General features: G+C 37.5%; 1 pseudogene; it reads right to left on the reverse strand.

Moving 5' to 3' along the window:
• Positions 1-9,704: 9,704 nt before the first annotated feature.
• LOC126936544 (olfactory receptor 8B3-like) lies at positions 9,705-11,133 on the reverse strand (annotated as a pseudogene).
• Positions 11,134-18,071: the final 6,938 nt, after the last annotated feature.

Genomic DNA, 18,071 nt, shown 5'->3' on the forward strand with positions numbered 1-18,071 from the left:
TCAAAAGCTTCAAAATCTAAAACTTGTTTTACTTTCTTTAAACTTTTTTGTATTTTTCCATAAATTATTGGGGTACAGGTGGTTTTTGGTCACATGAATAAGTTCTTTAGTGGCAATTTGTGAGATTTTGATTCACCCATCACCTGAGAAGTATACACTGCATCCTATTTGTAATCTTTTATCCCTCACCCCTCTCCCATCCATCCCCCCAAGTCCCCAAAGTCCATTGTGACAGAGCAGGAGCACCATCAACTCAGACAGTCACTTTAAGTTCTAGCTCCCTTTCTAGCCTCATTGATTTCAAAGAAATCACTTCTCTTCTAACTATAAGAAGCCAGAAAGAGCAGACAGTTAAACACAGATAAGATAGCTTGGGCACAGAGGGAGGTGGGAGGAAAGTCTTTTGGGTAACTGCCAAACTTCAATAGGCCCCAGTAAAACAGTGGGCCTTAATAAGCACATTCCTTTCCCTTCAGGTGCACTAAGATAGGAAAGCTAAAAGCAGACTCATGGGGTATGCCTGCAGCTGCAGAAAGATGTATAGGGACGGTCACACAACTCTCCCTTGCAGATTAGCACAACAAAGAAACACAGAAGCAGTCCAAGCCTCTGGTAAACTCTCCCACCCTGAATCCTTAAAAGCTCTTTGTTAGAGAGTGTGGCTCTGACCTAACTCAGCCAGAAGCCCCTCTCAGGTTTGTTTTCTAAAATAAAACTGTCGTTGTTGACTGTTGAGCCACACTTTGTATTTCTTTCCTCTTTCTTTAATTCTTACACATTGCATCATTCTTTACCTTTGCATCCTCAAAGCTTAGCTCCCACATATCAGTGAGAATATACAATGTTTGGTTTTCCATTCCCGAGTTACTTCACTTAGAATAATAGTCTCCAATCTCATCCAGGTTGCTGCAAATGCCATTAATTCATTCCATTTTATGGCTGAATAGTATTCTATTGTATAAATATACCACAGTTTCTTTATCCACTCAGAGATTGATGGGCATATGAGTTGGTTCCACAATTTTGCAATTGTGAATTGTGCTGTTGTAAACATGCATGTGCAAGTATCTTTTTTGTATAATGATTTTTTTCGTCTGGGTAGACACCCAGTAGTGGGATTGCTGGATCAAATAGTGGTTCTACTTTTAGTTCTTTAAGGAATCTCCACATTGTTTCCCATAGTGATTGTACTAGTTTACATTTCCACCAGCAATGTAGAAGTGTTCCCTGTTCACTGCATGGAACTTCCTCCAAGACAGAGCATATGATAGGTCATAAAACAAGCATCAATAAGTTTAAGAAAATTGAAATTATATCAAGCATTCTCTCAGACCACAGCAGAATAAAACTGGAAATCAACTCCAAAAGGAAGCTTCAAAACAAAGCAAATACATAGAAATTAAATAACGTGCTCCTGAGTGAGCATTGAGTCAAAAACAAAATCAACATAGAAATTAAAGAATTCTTCAAACATTGAATAACAGTAATGACACAACCTATCAAAACCTCTGGGATACAACAAAAGTGGTGCTAAGAGGAAAGTTCATATCCCTAAATGCCTACATCAAAAAGACTCAAAGAGCACAAACTAACATTCTAAGGTCGCACCTCAAGGAACTACAGAAACAAGAACAAACCAAACCCTAACCTAACAGAAGAAGGGAAGTAACCAAGATCAGAGCAGAACTAAATGAAATTGAAACAACAACAACAAAAAAGATAAATGAAACAAAATACTGGTTCTCTGAAACTTTTTGAGCACCAACACAATGCTCAGAGAAAATTTTCACTGGAGCATTTGGATTTTAAATTTTCAGACGTGGCATGCTCTACCCCTAAGTATGTAAAGCAAATATTCCAAAATCTGAAAAGATAAGAAATCCACAACATTTTGGGTTCCAACCATTTTAGATAAGGGATATTTAACCTGTATAACCAGGACAGAATCGTCATTCCCTCCTCTCATCATTGCTCCATTCACTTGCGTTTTCACTTCACCAGGAAAATTAGAGGCAGAGGCTTCAGCAACCTGGGTGCTGGCTTCTAATACAGATTAGACCCAGGTGGGATGGGAGAAAAGAACACTGTTTCTAATCCACAAAGGACCAGCATCTAGGAAATGTTAAATTAGTGCACATGTCATAGAATAAAAGACCTACATCTAGAACGAGGAGAGTTCTGTTTATGGAGAGAAATAGTGGTAACTGAGGTACCACTCTCCCAAAGGCCCCTAATGTCTATGAATCTTCTCTGATCCTCCACCATTTTTATTTGAGTGTCAGAAATGCACAAAATTGAAAAGAAAGTGGTGTATCTAAGTCTTAGATTACCACTTAAAATGAGGAGGACCTATGCTAAGAGAAATACACAAGACACACAGAGAGAAGCACTGCATGATCTCACCTATACATGGAATCTAAAATAGTCAAATTAATAGGAGCAGAGAGTAGGGTATTTATGAGTTTCAAGGGGCTGGTGGGAGGGGAAATTTTGCTAGATCTTAAAATTCGCTACATATTTCAGAATATAATCCATGGCAAAACAGAGGGAACACTGGATCTTCAGGAGAAAGCCCTACAAATTTCAATTGCCGTAAAAAGTAAGAATTTTCTTCTGTACCAAAATGAATACAGTGTGAAAAATTAAGCTAATGCTCCCTATGAATTGAGGCATGTAGTTATGTGGCTGAAGTAGGTCCATATCACAGCGTGGACATTTTCTCATGGAAATTAATGTTAGAGTAGTAACATAGGTAAATAGCACCCTCTGATGGGAACTGTTGACTTAGACAAGATTTGTACTAAATAAAAGAAAAAAGATGTTCTAAGGAATAATCCAAATGAAGACTCTTAAGTAGGGTAGAGCATTGAATTTTGACTCAAAACTCAATTAAGATTCTTGGAATATAGGTCTAATTTTAACAACTGAAGAAAATATTATAAAATGCAATCTGGTGGAAGAAAAGTTTGATAACTATTTTGTACTCTCCTTTCACTTCCCCTTCTGTCACCATGAAAAGTATTTGAGCTCATGAGTTTTAGAAGCTAAGGCAGTTCTTTCAGTGTTTCAAGAAAAGAAAGCACTGAAAAACTCTTTCTCTTTCCTCCCCACCTTCACTCTTCCTGTTCTGGATGATAACAAATGATGAATATAGTCATCTGAAAGCATTTTACCACCACCTCTACCTTTATTTTTTTCTGTTAACCAACGGGAATAATAGCCCTTAAAGAAGAGATGCCAAATTAGCTGAGCATGGTGGCAAGTGCCTGTAATCTCAGCTACTCAGGAGTCTGAGGCAGGAGAATTGCATGAACCCAAGAGGCAGAGGTTGCAGTGAGCTGAGATCACACCACTGCACTCCAGCCTGGATGACAGGGCAAGACTCCATCTAAAAACAACAACAACAACAACAACAAAAAAAGATGCCAGTGTAGTAAGAAGCTCATGTAAATAACAATGGAAAGAAATTAAAGAATTAGAGAATAGACACAAATTCACTGTACTTACTAGATTACATATGCATGCACGCAAGCACACATACACATAATTTATGGTCCTTTATTTTTGACAGGGATGCCTAGACAATTAAATGGAGAGACAGCAGTCTTTTCAACAAATGGTGCTGAAATAACTGGATTTCATATTCAAAATAATAAATTGGACACCTACACTATAAAAATTAACTGAAAGTATAATCATGCATCTAAATTGAAGAAGCAATATTATAAAACACGTTGTGCACATGTGCCCTAGAACATAAAGTATAATAAAAAATAAATAAATAAAACCATCAGAAGAAAACATCAGAAAAGACATCATCAAGAGAGTTAAGAGACAATCCACAGAAATGTTTTCAAATCATATATCTGATAGGATCTAGTATCCTGAACACACTGAGTATTGTAACAGCATAAACATATTCAAAGACAACCCAATTTTAAAATAAGGACAGGATTTGATAAAACATTTGTTCAAAAATATATTTAAAAAAACAAATAAACACAGAAAAAGATGCTCAATATCATTGGTAATGAGAGAAATGTGAATCGAAACCACACTAAAATATTACCACACACAAACACTAGGATAATTATAATTATTTAAAAAAAGATAAGCATTGGTGAGATGAGGTTGTAAAAGAAGTTGTCACTGGTGGGAATATCAAATAACGCAGCCACTTTGAAAACCAGTCTAGCAGTACCACAAACCTTAAAAATAGAATTACCATAAAACCCAGTGCTTTCTCTCCTAAGTATGTGCCTAAGAGAAATGAAAACCTATGTCCACATGAAAACTTGTACATGAATGTTCATTAGCACCATTACTCATAATAGCCGAGAACTAGAAAAGTCCAAATATCCATTAACTGATGAATGGGTAAACAAAATGTGGCATATTCATACAATGAAATATTATATGATAAAATAAAGGAATGAAGCACATTTATAAGTGACAACATGGATGAGCCATGAAAACGTTATGCCAAGTGAGGAAAGCCAGTCACGAAAAACACATGCTATGTTACTCCATGGATATAAAATGTCCATAGCTGCAAATCCACAGACAAAACATCCCTAGAAAGTAAATGGGTAGTTGTCTAGGGTCGGGAGTGGAAGATAGGAGGACAGTGGCTAAACGGCTTGGGGTTTCCTCTGGAGGTGACATGAAGGCTCTTAAATTGATTATGGTTATGGTTGCACAGTTCTGTGAGTAAAGCCAAAACCATTGCATTGCACACTTTAAATGTGTGAATTACATGGTATGTTAGTTTTATCTAAATAAAGCTGTTTCCAGAAAAAAAGAGTAAACTTTACATACATGAAAACATGAAATAAAACAGAAATCAGATAATATTTTTAAGTGAATGAAAATGTAAATACAACATATGAAAATACATGAAACATAGTTAAATACAATGCTTACATGGCAATTTATGGCACCCAACTGCCTATGTTGGAAAATAAGAGAGGTTTCAAGTTAGACATAAACTTCTATCTCATAAAATGTCAAGAAAAAAACATTTTAAATTCAAAATAAGTAGAAAATAAAAGAGTAAAGATAATGGTTGAAAAAGTGGGAAACAGAAGAAGAATATATAAAGAAGCTCATTTGAAAGCTGTGTTTTTTACATGAATAAAAGTGATATTCCTCTAACTAGACAGTTGGGGCAGAAAAGGAAAAGATAAAAATTAGCAATATCAGATACATCAGAGAATGTGGCTACAGAGCCTACACACATTAAATGAAAATAAGGGAATATTATGAACCAATTTACAGTTATTTAATTTGCAAACCAATGAAATAGACCAATTATTGAAAGATATAAATTGCCATCATTGGGCAAATGAACTTATATAATATGAAAAAATATATATGCCCTCATTCTGATACCCTTAAGCTAAGCACAATGATATATGATATATTACAAATATATATAATGGGATTGTATATTGACTTTTATCCTCCTGTAGACACTGGAGGAAATCCCTCATCTCGTACTTACTACATGAGAATACTCTCTGCCCTGGTTTGCACTGGATTCTTCTGTATGTCTTATACTACTTCTGCCGTTCCTCTTCTGTATAAACCATTCCATATTAACAAGCTGTTCCCATAACTCGAGCCTTTATTCTCAATCTCTGTTTATGGATTAGTTAATTGTTCCCTTTAAGCAGAGCTTGGGCTTTGTAAACTTATTGTATTATGAAATATAGCATAAATATATATATATATATATATATAGATGATATAGATGTAAAAGTGTACAAAGTACATACTTCAACCAATTTTTAGAAAATGAGCAGCTTTTAACCACCATACAGATCTATAAATAAAAAATCGCCAGCACCCCAGGGCCCTCCATGTGCCCCTTCTTGATGGTAGCTCCATCCATTTTTAACCTTCCCCATCCTGACTGTGTGGCAGTCACTCTATGGCTTTGCTTTATAACTTTATAACTAACTAGAGCATCTTTGTCATCTGAATCCTGCTGAGAGAAGGACAAAGAGAAGGTGGAAATGGCCTTGAAACAGGCCTTGAAACAGTGTGCATCACGTCTGGAACTCAGTCGCATGCAAGAGCACACTGCAAGAAAGACTGGGAAATGTATGTTTTGCAGGAAGAGTGAACAGCAGTAATCTCTGCCACACTGGTATATAATCATATAACTATCCTTATATCAGTGTCTGCCAATTATCATTAATGTGAGATTAAATAAGACATTAAGTGTAAAAACTTACTGCTCACCCTGGAACTTAGTAAGCACTAATAAGAATCATGATTTATCTAGGTCATTCTTATTTTTTTATTTATTGTATAGGCCAGAAGAAAATAAGAACACACTCACATATTCTAAATTGAATCACAGAACTATGAAATATGAAATATGAAGAATACTCATAAGACTTTTTTGCTTATTTGAGTATTTTGCTTTTATTTGTATTTCAAGACTACTAAAAATAATATTCATAATTAACTGATGTTTAAAGTAGAAAAATTTTGTATAACTAAAAAGAAAATAAAACCCTGATCAATTTAGAATCCAACACCCAAGTCCTGATCCCAGCTCTACCACCTGTATGTTGTGATTTGTAACAAGCCACGAACATCTCTATGCACCAGACCCATCATCCATGGCACTGGATCTAGGATTCCCTCCCTCATTTACCTCCCACTTCTCCCTGAGGAGCACAGAGACTGACAGATGGGACAGTGTAGAGGAAACTGTGTACAACTCTCCTCCAAAGAGAAACTACAACACCTGGACATGTCTCGATACTGATGTTTGCAGTGGGTTAATTCAACTCTACGGCAGAAGGATTTTAAACAGTGCAAGTGATTCCACCAGCCTCGCCCTCACTGAGGAAGATTAAGTCTCTGCCCTCAGATGTAACATTTCATGACAATGAGTGACAACTTAATGTTTAAAAGTATTTCTTGGCAGGGCGTGGGGGCTCACGCCTGTAATCCCAGCACTTTGACTGGCAGATCATGAGGTCAGGAGTTTGAGACCAGCCTGGACAACATGGTGAAACCCCGTTTCTACTAAAAATACAAAAATTAGCCAGGCGTGGTGGCACACGCCTGTAATCCCAGCTACTTGGGAGGCTGAGGCAGGAGAATCACTTGAACCTGGGAGGAAGAGGTTGCAGTGAGCCAAGATCACCACTGCACCCCAACCTGGGTGACAGAGCAAGACTCCGTCTCAGAAAAAAAAAAGAAGAAAGTATTTCTTTTGCACAACAAAGCCCTGCAGATAAACTACATACTTGATCTGGTGCAAAGCTTAATTAACATTGAGTGACATGTCCCAACGCTACAGAGAAAAACCGACTGTGCCAGATTTATGGGATTTCTCAGTTTTAGATTAGAACATATTTTTAAGTTTATCTTTTCTGAAAATAGAACTGATTTCATCTGCATTTTGAGGATCTTCACATGAAAGATCAGTGACCCAGTTTAATCCACCTCTTTGGCCACTTTAAACAGTGATAAAATACATAAAGTATGGACACACCTCTGAAATGTCCACAGAATACCAAATAGCACAGATACTATTTACTTATTTAAATACTTTTTTTAACTAAGGAAAATAATTTTATCAAAAGGGACAGCAAATAAAAGAAATGATGAAAGGAAACCTCCAAGCAACTTCAACTATTTTATAAGAGTAGAATTTGTTAAGGGTTAAATCAGGCATGTTGATACTAGGGTCAGCAATCAGGAATGAGTGGCCATCTCAAACCATAAGTCAAAAATTCAGCAATGCTGAACATCAAAAACCAACAACAAGCCGATGAACAAGTTAAGCTAAATTTTTTAGTACCAAAATATTGAATGGAGATTAGAAAAATGGAAAAATAGTAAATACGATTATAGTTATGTTAGAAAATAGTTGTTGATTTCTATATCAGACTGATGATTTTTGAGTAGTCACATTTTTGTCTGATTGCCCAAAGGAAAAATAATCTACCCTCCTATTTCAGAAAAGACTGATATGATTTGTTAAATTTGGTAAATCAGCTTTTTTTCAAATTATCGTAGCTCTCTCAGCTACAGTTTGAGGTTTTCATAGCTTAAAATCCATATGGAAGGAACACATGAAAACCAAGAAAAGCCAAGTGTGATTTGGCTGTTCCTAGGACTCCCAGACCTCTGGGATTAATATCAAGCAATTTCAGCTTTTACCGCACTAAGATAAATCTTATGATCTCCACAATTCGCTAGAGCCTCCAAGGAGAGGAGAATTCTAAGTAAGGGATTTCACTTTCCATCATTTTACTTTCTAAATTCTGTCTTCCTAAGTAGAATTTCAAACACCACTCACTATTTTTTTTAATCAAGAAGTTACTGTTCCTTCTCTACCTGATTCTCCACAAATGTGGCAACAGCTTTTCCACTTGCATTCCCCAAATAATAATACCATGTGCATATTATAATTGTTATTGACGCTTAATTGAGAGTACAAGATACAGTGCTCCACAGACTAGAATATAAATTCAGATCACTCACAAAAATTAGAAATAGTAAAAAAATTACACAACAACAGAAAATGAAAGTGGTATCTGCAGTCTTGCTGACCATTCTCTACACAGCGACTTCATTTATCAGCCGTGGGTCTCTTGGGGTCCTTTTCACTCCCATGCCTAGATCTCTGAAATAAATCATCCTCATAACATTTCAAAGTCATTTTTTTATTTGCTGAAAAGCTCACCTCTCTGTTTGACTTTATACTAGCTTAAAAGATGTCCTCTTTCCCAACAATAAGAACCATCAAACTGTTTTCCTAAACAAACATCAAAGAAGCGATACCCATTCTGTTAGAAATTTATGTAAAATTCTGGAACAAAGCACAGTCAATTTCCAAATTAGAAATGTTTTCTTATATTCCATGTTAACTGAAAAAAAATAGTAAAACAGAAACAAAATACACTAAGAAGAGCAGTGGACTTGAAATCAGAAGGCAAAATGTTTAGTCTAGACTTTTTCATTAAGAAGTTGTGTGACTTTAAGTAAATCATTACCGTGAAGATCTTCACTTTCCCACCCATGTAATAAATAAATGTTCTTCTTTTATGTGCTGGTTTGTGTGTAGAAATAAATAAGAAAACTATTTGACAAAAAAAAAAAAAAAAAAAAACACGCTTAATCTATGCTGTTTAAAGCTGCAAAGTAGGTTATACTTACTAGTCCTTAAGAAACTTTCCATCTCTAGCTTTTAAAGGAGACATATGTTTGCCCAGAAGAGGGTGGAAAGATGGTAGCAGAAACAGACTGTCTGATTTCCACCTCCAGTGGCAAACGGTGAATAACAATTTCCACCCCTCTGACAACACAGTGATTCGAAAGTGTTAATTTGCTTGATCATTTGCAGACCATTTATCTTTTCCTAGAGGAAAGAGTAATGTTAAAAATGACAATATAAAAATATAGATTTCTTCCCTAATGTTACTACTATACAAGAAAAAATGTGAGGAGAAAAGAATTATACAAATAACGAGGAAAGGAGAAAAACATGCTCTATGAAAAGGGGAAACAAATTATTGAGAGAAGACTCCAATTTTCTTCACTGTAGTAAGAAATAATTAAGGTAAGAAGAGTACTATTAAAAGATCCTAAATAACAACAGAAGCTCCCTGTCCTAAAACTACATGCACAGAAAGATACTGTTTCTAGTCAAAACTTTTTCCTACTAGGGTTTTTTCTCAGGGAAAGTTGAACATTTTATTCATCAAACTGTAGATTAAGGGGTTCATCAAAGGAGTTGTATTGGTGTAAAAGACAGAAGAAATCTTTCCCTCATCCATGGACCCAACAGAAGATAAAAGTTTGAGACACATAAATGCACACGATCCAAACTACAGAGAAACAGCAATTAGGTAGGAACTGAAGGGTTCAAAGCTTTGGACCTGCCCTTCTTGGAGCTGATGTGGAGGATGATAGAGAGGCTGCAACCACAAGAGATAAATGTGGCGGGACGCGGTGGCTCACGCCTGTAATCCCAGCACTTTGGGAGGCCAAGGTGGGTGGATCACGAGGTCAGGAGATCGAGACCATCCTGGCTCACACGGTGAAACCCCGTCTCTACTAAAAAAATACAAAAAAACTAGCCGGGCGAGGTGGCGGGCGCCTGTAGTCCCAGCTACTCGGGAGGCTGAGGCAGGAGAATGGCGTCAACCCGGGAGGCGGAGCTTGCAGTGAGCCGAGATCACGCCGCTGCACTCCAGCCTGGGCGACAGAACGAGACTCCATCTCGAAAAATCAAAAAAATTTAAAAAATAAAATAAAAAAAGAGATAAATGTGGTGACAATGGAAAATGATGGCTACTGCAATGGAAGCCACCAGCTCTTTGATGTAGGTGCCAGTGCGGGAGAGCTGGAACAGAGGGAGGATGTCACACAAATAGGGATCGATGGTGTTTGCATCACAGAAGGTCAGTCTCAGCATGCATCCAGTGTGGGCCATGGCACTAGAAAAGGCCAGCAAGTAGAAACCAAGCATAAGGTGATAGTACACTTTAGGGGACCTGGCAATACTATACAAAAGTGGGTTATAGATGGCTACATGGTGATCACGGTGACATAGTGATCATAGGTGAGCATAGGTGATCACATAGTGATCATAGGTGAGCACATAGCATTCAGAAATATCAAAAAGAAAAAATAAGAAAAGCTGGGACATGCACCCCATGTAGGAGATAATATCCTTCTCTGTTATGAAGTCCATCAGCATTCTGGGTGTAAACGCAGAAGAATAACAGAGGTCTATGAAGGACAAGTTAAAGAGGAAAAAGTACTTGGGGGTGTGAAGGTATGAATTGAGCACAATGAGAGTTACCAAGCCCAAATTTCCCAACACAGTGACCATACACATTACTAGAAACCAGAAGAACAGAGGGAGTTGGAGATCTGGCTGCTCTGTTAACCCCAGCAAAATGATTTGAGTCATGAAAGAGTCATTTCCAGGAACGATTCTTCTCTAAGGGTATCTGCGGACACAGGATAAAAAAGCTTCCATTCAAGAGTAACACAGTTCTTCCCACAATTTCTCCTCCCATAAGAGTAGAGTATATGCTGGGATTATTTGAGACTAGCCTAATATGGACTCACATAATCTGCCTTTACCGCTGTCATGATACTGAATGACACTGACTTCTCCTTTATCGAGTTGTAGGTAGCCAAATACAGCAGAGAGTAGCATCACTTTAGCCTAATAGCATGAAGGCCAGTGCTACCACATGCAAACATGACTGCTGAAAGACAAAGGGATAAGGGAGAAGGGTGGACCAGGGCAGAATGATTTATCCCTCATTTCTTCATTTCTTCATTCACTTGAGTCCTCTCATCACCAATAAGCTTAAAGGCGGAGGCCATGGCAACCTAGTGCTGGCCTCTAATGTAGATTCGACTCAGGTGGTGCATAGAAACAAAGAACATTGCTTCTAATCCAAAAGCAAGGGACCAAAGTCTAGGAGAGGTCATGTGACTGCCCCACGTCACAGAATCAACGTCCTACATCTAGAACAAGGAGAGTTCTGTCTATGGAGAGGGAACTTACTGGTTAGACACTTCGACCACTGGGTTCACTGGTGTCTCTGAACGTTATCTGCTCCTTTGAACAGATTTTTCCACTGGTTTCACCTGATTATCAGGACAGCATTGAATGGGAATGTAAATACCATATCTTCGAGCCCTGAACTTCCATCTCAAAACAAGGAAGACACGAATGTACATGGAATTCAGAAACACCCTCCTTAGGCCAGAAATCCTTAGTGTTTTCTTATCCGTATTTGCCACCGTCGTCCTGGAAGGGCAATTTCAAGCTCTGAGGCTTTAGTTTCTTTAATTCTAAGATACAGACCAGAATTAAATTTCATTGTGTCCTAAAATTATTCTGAATTATACATTATTATTTTTAGTATAAATTTGATTCCTCTCTAGCAGCAGACAAAAAAAAGTCTTTGTTATTATCCTTTCTGTCACGTGGTAGGACATAATAGATTTAATGTCAATTTAATGATATAATGTACCTTGGTATATATAGTGTTGAAGCTTCCTCAGCCACTTCCCTAGGGAATATGGTTCAGGTTTAAGCAAGATGAAGGCTTTGTATTTATACCCTGGACTATGATTTATCTTTTGTTCCTTAGAGACTCAATATTTTACTCAAGTTTTCCTTCTCCCAAAGGACTGTACATCCCCTAAGGCAGAGTGAAAATAAACTCCCATCTCCCCATAACCTTCACATCTGATGGGAATTCTATTTCATTAGTTCGTTCTTTTTTTTGCCCATCCTGAATGGAAAGTTTTCACAGGATCTGCCTGCAACCTTCCTTATTTCTTTCTCTTTTTTTTTTTTTTTTTCAGACAGGAGTGTCACTGTATCCCCAAGACTGGAGTGCAGTGACACCATCACCGCTCACTGCAGCATCGACCTCCCAGGTGCCAGTGATCCTCCCACCTTAGCCTCTCGAGTAGTTAGGACTCCAGGGACGTGCCACTATGCCCGGTTAATTTGGTTATTTTTTGTAGAGATGGAGGAGGTCTCCCTATGTTGTTCAGGTTGGTCTTGAACTCCCGGCCTCAAGCAATACTCCCACCAGGGCCTCCCAAAGTGCTGGGATTATAGGCCTGAGTCACCACATTCAGTCTTCCTTATTTCTTTATCAGAAATTTTTCTAGGTGGCTTAGTCTGATCAGGCCGCTATGACAAAACATCATCAACTTGGTGGCTTAGGAAAAACAGAAATTTATTTCTCACAGCTCTGTAGGCTGAAGGCCAAGATCAAGGCCCCAGTGTTCAGTGTGAGGTGAGGCCCTGCTTCTAGGTAGACAGCTGCCTTCCTACTCTAACTACACATGGCAGAAAGGGCAAAGGCTACCTCTGGACATCTTTCACAAGGATGCTAATTCTGTTCAAGAGGGCTCTGTCTCCATGATCATCTACAAAAGACCTCACCTCCTAATACGGTTGCTTTGAGGGTGAGATATTTAATGCATGAATTTAGGGGAGACCTACATTCAAACTACAGCACAAAGATGGCAGTAACTCACTTCAGTTGTCTTGGATGGGATATCTTTTAAAAAAATTAATATCTTAATTCCCTTTTAAAGTTTTTACATCTAAACACCTACTAGAAATTTCTACACGAGTGTCCTGCTGAGTCCTAAATGTAACATTTCGTTAATGAGGTCATCAATATATTCTCACCATAGCAGTTCAGAGTTTGGGCTATGTAGTTACAGGAAATGTGTGGGAAACCCATTCCCAGGCTTACTAACTCAGGCTATTTATTTAGTCTTCCTGTACCTTTGGTTTACATTTGTAAAATAAGAATGTTAAAAAATAGCACTATTCATAGGATTTTTATGATGATTAAATGAAAAAAAGTAAACAAAGTGGTTAGAACAGTGGTAAATAGGCAATAAATATCAGCTGTCACTATTTCTGTTCTCATAGCTTCTGGTACATCCTTTATCATTAGACTCATCAGACGTGTGTGTGTGTGTGTGTGTGTGTGTATGTGTGTGTGTGCATACGCGTGTGTGTGCACCAAGGCATTGCTTTTCTCCCAGGCTAGAGCGCAGTGACAGGATCACAGCTCGCTGCAGCCTTAACCTCCTGGGCTCAAGCAATCCACCTCAGCTTCCCAAGTAGCTGGAGCTACAGGTGCACGCCACCATGCCTAACTAACTTTTGTATTCTTTTGTAGAGACAGGGTTTCACCATGTTGACTAGGTGGCCTCGAACTCCTGGGCTCAAGGGATCTCCCCTCCTAGGCCTCCCAAAGTGCTGGGATCACAGACGGAGGCATTTTTGTTCCCTTTAATTTCTGTGCTACCCCTATATACTATAAGTTCTATAAGGATAAATATCATTTCTATCTTCTTTAATATTTCATACTTTGTTCCAGGTGCTAAGTATGGTTCATAGCACACAGTGTGTACTAAGTAAATATTTGTTGAAAGTACACTGTTCTCTGGCCAAAACCATTCAGAATATTTTCTACACCTTTCACATGCTAAAGAGCAGACTTTACAACCCCAACAACCTCCAGTCTTTTCCCTCAGCTACTACACAATTGCAGGCACATTTTAGTTTCTAACTGAACTGTGCTACTGAATTACAGTGGCTCCTAACTAACAAAATATCATAGACTAGAGAATAATTCTAATCTCTTCTCATGTACTTACTCTGTTCAGCCATCTACATTGCTACTGGAGTAAACTCTGAAGGTGCAGATCTCTCTCTCTCTGTAGCTGAAGAACTTACAATGGTTCTCCATTACCCACTGGGCAATCGAATCTATGTAATAAAAATATGTTTTAAAATGATGATTCAACCTTGTTTAAAATTGAAGCAGAAATTGAGTCAGGGTTAGCGTTCATGAGAAGCCATGAAAGAACTATTATGATTGGTCGAAGTATTTTGAACACATTAAATATTGTGCAAACTAAGCCTTCGTAACAAATATAAGACACAAAATGTTAGAAATATTTACATTTTAGAGAACATGGAAATTTTTTAAAAAGGAAAAAAAAATAAATAACCAAATGGTATAGTGAACAAAGAATACCACACAGGTGACCAAAGATTATACTTAAAATTTAAGTTTAAACCTAAGCAAACTTTCCTTCTCATCATAATAAATTACTGTTTTTCTCTTTAATGTTTACTGAAAAAGAGGCAGGAATCACCTTAAGATGTTCATCTGCTGAAACTATATATACATACATACATGCACACACATATATATTATATATAATATATATAAAAAATATAATTATATATATACACACACATATATATGCAGTCATGCATCACATAATGACTGGATATGTTCTGAGAGATGCATCGATAGGCAATCTTGTCATGCACACATCATAGTGTGTACTTACACAAACCTAGATGAAATAGCCTACTACAAACCTAAGCTATATGGCATTGCCTATTGCTCCTAGGGTACAAATCTGCACATCAGGTTACTATACTGAATACTGCAGATAATTGAAACACAATGGCAAGTATTTATGTATCTAAACATAGAAGAAGTAAAGTAAAAATAAATGATACAAAAAATTTAAAATGGTATACCTGTATAGAGCACCTACCATGAATAAAATTTGCAGAAATGTAAATTGTCTAAGTGAGTCAGTGAGTGAGGGGTGAGTGAATGTGAAGACCTAGGACATTACTGTACACTACTGTGGACTTTATATAAACACTGTTCACTTGGTCCACACTAAATGTATAGAAACGTTTTCTTTCTTCCATAATAAATTAACCTTAGTTTACTATAACTTTTTTATTTTATAAGCTGATTAAATTTTTTAACTTTTTAATTGTCTTAAAGTAACACTTAGCTTATAACACAAAGACACTGTGCAGCTGAACAAAAATATTTTCTCTTTCATATCCTTATTCTATCAGCATTTTTACTTTACAAATTTTTATTATCTTTACACTTTTTAAACATTTTTGTTAAACTCTAAGACAGAAGGACACACACATTACCTTAGGCCTACACAAAGTCAGGGTCACCAATATCACTGCCTCCCACCTCAACATCTTGTCCCCACTGGAAGGTCTTTAGAGGCAATAATACACATGGAGCTGTCATCTCCTATGATAACAATGCCTTATTCTAGAATATCTCCTAAAAAAAATCCTACTGGTGGCTATTTTACAGTTAATGTCATCTTCTATAATTAGAAGGAGTGCCCTCTACAATAATGATAAACAGAACAGTATACTAAATACATAAAACAGTAACATAATTGCTTAAAATGTTATGCATTATACTGGCAGCACAGTAAGCTTGTTTACATCAGCATCATTACAAATTTGTGAGTAATGCATTGAGCTCGGCTTTCAGTGGATACAGTGTCACTAGGTGATAGAAATTTTCCAGTTCCATTGTAATATTATGTATATGTGGTCCTCTCTTTGACCAAATTTTCCTTATACCATGAATGACACAAATATATTTCATTGTATTGTGCTTCACTTTATTTTGCTTTCCAGCTACTGCGTTTTTTACAAATTGAAGGTTTGTGGCAACCCTCCATCCAGCAAGTCTATCAACATCATTTTTTCAACAGCACGTGCTCACTTTATGTCTCTGTATCACATTTTGGTAATTCTTGCAATATTTCAACTTTTTCATTATTACTATATCGTTATGGTAATCTGTGATCAGTAATCTTTGATGTTACTATTGTGATTGTTTCAGGGCACCACAAACCACACCCATATAAGATGGAAAACTTAACTGATAAGTGTTATGTGTGTTCTGACTGCTCTACTGGCCAGCAGCACCCCATCTTTCTCCCTCTCCTCAGGCCTCCCTGTTGCCTGAGACACAGCAACATTGAAATTAGGCCAATTAATAAGCTTGACCATGACCTCTAAGTTTTTAAGTGAAGGAAAGAGTCATATCTTTCACTTTAAATCAAAAGCCACAAATAATTAAGCTTAGTAAAGAAGATATGTCAAAAGCAGAGATAGGCTGAATGGTAGGGCTCTTGTACCTGTTAGCCAAGTTGAATGCAAAAGAAAAGATATTGTAGGAAATTAAAACTCCTATTCCAGTGAACACATGAATGATAAGAAAATTAAACAGACTTATTGCTGATATGGAGAAAATTTCTGTCATCTAGGTAGAAGATAAAACCAACCACAACACTCACTTAAGCAAAAACTTAATCCAAAGCAAGGCCCTAACTGTCTTCAATTTTATAAAGGCTGAGAGAGGTGAGGAAGCTGCAGAAGAAAAGTCGAAAACTTGCAGAGGTTGCTTCATGAAGTTTAAGGAAAGAAACCTCCTTCATAACCTAAAATGCAAGGTGAAGCTGCAGGTACGGACATAGAAGCTGCAGCAAGTTATCCAGAAGATCTAGCTAAGATCATTGATGAAGGTAGCTACGCTAAACAACAGATTTCAATGTAGATAAAACAGCTTTCTATTAGAAAAAGAGGCCAGGCTTGGTGACTTATGCTTGTAATCCCAGTACTTTGGGAGGCCGATGTTGGCAGATCACCTGAGGTCAGGAGTTTGAGACCAGCCTGGTCAACATGGTAAATCCCTGTCTCTATTAAAAATACAAAAATTAGCTAAGTGTGGTGGTGCATGCCTGTAGTCCCAGCTACTAGGGTGGCTGAGGCACGAGAATCACTTGAACCTAGGAGGCGGAGGTTGCAGTGAGCCGAGATTACATCGTTGCACTCCAGCCTGGGTGACAGAGTAAGACTCTGCCAAAAAAAGAAGAAGAAAGAGAAGGAGGAGAAGGAGAAGGAGAAGGAGAAGGAGAAGGAGGAGGAGGAGGAGGAGGAGGAGGAGGAGGAGGAGAAGGAGAAGAAGAAGAAGAAGAAGAAGAAGAAGAAGAAGAAGAAGAAGAAGAAGAAGAAGAAGAAGAAGAAGAAGAAGGAGGAGGAGGAGGAGGAGGAGGAGGAGGAGGAGGAACAAGAACAAGAACAAGAAAATAGATGTTATCTAGGACTTTCATAGCTAGAGAGGAGATGTTAATGCCTGGTGTCAAAGCTTCAACAGACTGACTGACTTTATTATTAGGAGCTAATGCAGCTGGTGACTTTATGTTGAAACCAACACTCGTTTATCATTCTGAAAATCCTAGGGGCCTTAAGAGTTATGCTACATCTACTCTGCCTGTGCTCTACAAATGGAACAACAAAGCCTGAATGACAGAAGATTTGTTTACAGCATGATTTAGTGAATATTTTAAGTCAACTGTTGAGACCTACTGCTCAGAAAAAAATATACATTTGTTTCAAAATATAACTGCTTATTGACAATGAACCTAGTCACCCAATAATTCTGATGGAGATGTACAAAAAGATTAATGTTGTTTGCATTCCTGCTAGCAAAACATCCATTCTGAAGCCAATGGGTAGGGGAGGAGTTTAGATTTTCAAGTCTTGTTACGTAAGAAGTACATTTTATGAGGCTATACCTGCCAAAGATAGTAATTTCTCTGATGGAACTAGGCAAAGGAAAACATTCCAGAAATAATTTACAATTCTAGATACCATTAAGAACATTTGTGATTCATGG

The sequence above is a fragment of the Macaca thibetana genome, chromosome 14 (genome assembly GCF_024542745.1).
Source record: "Macaca thibetana thibetana isolate TM-01 chromosome 14, ASM2454274v1, whole genome shotgun sequence".
Taxonomy (NCBI): domain Eukaryota; kingdom Metazoa; phylum Chordata; class Mammalia; order Primates; family Cercopithecidae; genus Macaca; species Macaca thibetana.